Genomic DNA, 2,729 nt, shown 5'->3' with positions numbered 1-2,729 from the left:
AAAACATCAAATATTCAAGAAAATCCCAACAGAAACACCTATGATTCTACATATTTTTTGATAATAGAGCTAGACAAAACAAAATATTTCCAGCATTATTCCTTCTCTTGCTTGATTTTTTTATTTTTTTGTTACTTGAGAGTTGTGCAGATAGATCTTCATCACGATGCTTTCATTTACTCTTTCAGTAAGATGCTTCATCGATATCTTATTTGGAGATGTCACTTCTGTTTCGGATGAAACCGACTCCTGCTTTTAATGATGATAGGATTCACTTCACTCGTTTGATTAATAAAAATAATTAAATTAAAAAAAAAATAAAGCAAGTTTTATGACAATAAGCTATAAGGTTAAAGATTCATCACCTTCAGATTATCAGCAACTTGTTAGATGTAACATCTAAGTTTTCTATCAGTTGTTCACCATAGTCCTACAATTCTCATGTTAATTAGTGAAATTTATGGTCTAATCCATATTAGGAGAACTAATTTATGATGTGTCAAAGTAAAACCTGTTCAGGCGGAGAAGTTGCAATGAATCTGTCAATCAATTCCAGATTATCTATTATCTTGACAACTATAAATTTGCCAACGATCCTTCATCTCAATGTTAGATTGCTTAATCTGAATCTTAAACAATAATTTCTTTTCCAGCATTTCATTTAGCTCTGAAGGATAAGTGTCATCAAGTCCATCCTAAATAGCATGTAGGTAAGAAAAATCATTACAAATTTATGGTAATTTCAAGATTCATTGAATAGATGTATATTAAGCTGGTGCAAAAATAGATAGTAAATATTACCTCTACTATCCTATCTCTAATTTCAGAAGCAGTCTTTCCTAGAAATTGCACAGCTTCATGATCAAATATTAGAAATGAAGTGGTGCCAGTCTCATCACCCACTTTCACTTGAACCTTGAACCTACAATAAGATTTTACATAAAACATAAATATGAATAAAAGTTATATATGTATAATAGATAACACATGAAGAAGCATCTTACTTTGCGACATCAGAGGGATAAAACTTATCACACTTCTCGCAAAAAAACCTTCCACCAGCTTGTTCCAATTTTTTGGGGCATCTTCTACAGAATTGTAATACCAGCCAAACTTTGTACTATTGCCATTATCGTTGCCAAGGTGACACATGTGCAAGGCTGTAGAAGAAAAAAACTTCCAAATCATATTTATTTGTTTAAGTATGCAAAAAAAGAAAAATTGACAGCAACAGTTATCCATTACATGAAAATAAAGAGTTATTAAAACAGTATCAGTCTATGATTAGATGTTTTTTCTTCATCAGTATATTTCTTTAAAGCATAGTTTTTCCAACATATATAGAGGAAGCATCCTTGGAGGCTAATTAGTGCGGGACTGAGACAACTTTTTGGAGTTACAAAGGATAGTCTGGACAATTTAGCCTCTTTGATTATTTTAAGCACTTTTAGCTCATTATTTTCTTTGCCACTTCTAGGCCTCCTTCTAGAGGATGCATTTGATGCGATTTCGAAAGAGAGTGAGATATTGAGATAAAGTACAATTGAATTTAAATGTTTGCTTTCTTGTCATTCAACATGCATTAAAAGAAATTTGAGTCAAAGATGCTGACTCTAACTTGTAAACTTTTTGTTCGATTGTAACTTCTTGATATATATCGCACATGTAATACACAAATGGAGAAGGAGAGAGATTTTAGATATCATAATTCCTATTAATTTTGAGTTGCTGTTTTGTTTCATATAATGGCTCAACCTCTCAATGAATATGATATGACATGATTCTAAGCTACCCAGTTAGCATGATTGTGGCAAAAGTGATCTGACTAGCATAATTAATTTAAAGTTGGTAGCTTAGGTGGAAGATGGTTAGATTAATTATGGAAAAAAATGAATCGAAGAAATGATTTTTAGTGTAGATTTTTTATAAATTCTTGATATGCAGATTTTTTGAAATTCAAAAAACGAAGATGGTTGTAGCAAATTCAAAAGATGAAGATGGTTGTAGTCATCTAGCTCAAAAATTATAGAATTTGAGTATCTCTCTCCTATACAATAAATGTCATAATACCATAACTTGATTGCCTCAATAATTTATCAGTAAAAACATACCTCAACAGACTTAATAATTTCATCGATGGTCTTCCTTTCAGTCTGATATAGAAAATCATCCATGATTGAATAAGTTGATTGTCTCGATATTTGGCTAATCCTCTGAGAATAAGACTCTTCTCCATTGAAAAGTCTACATGTGAAAAAATATAATGCATATCTTAACATGTTTCTAAACTCATATTTTTTCCTTGATGTAATTATTTGAAAATAAGATGCAGTAATTACTTGTTTCTAAATCAATAGCAACCGCAACATCTGGATTGATCATCAATTTTGTCCCAAAATAAGCATTCGATATCTTAACCTCATCTGCAATTAACAAACCATAATTAAGAAAAAAAATTATGTTTTGAGTCAAGAAACATTTATTTGACTTGAATTAGTAAAGTATGATTATTTAGTTTATTATAGGAAAGAATATTATACTTTTAAATATTTTAACACGATATAACTGTAAAATAATAATTATGGGCCCCGATATTTCTTCCACCATATAGGAATGCATTTTATCCAAATTCACCCCATAAAGTATAGGATAATTTGTTCTTCCTAAAATAATATTGTTTTGAATGTTATTTTTTTAAAAAATCAGACAATCAATAAAAATCAATTTTA

Source organism: Elaeis guineensis, chromosome 13 (assembly GCF_000442705.2).
Source record: "Elaeis guineensis isolate ETL-2024a chromosome 13, EG11, whole genome shotgun sequence".
Lineage (NCBI taxonomy): Eukaryota > Viridiplantae > Streptophyta > Magnoliopsida > Arecales > Arecaceae > Elaeis > Elaeis guineensis.
The sequence above is the reverse complement of the archived record's forward strand: the minus strand, read 5'-3'. Positions refer to the sequence as shown.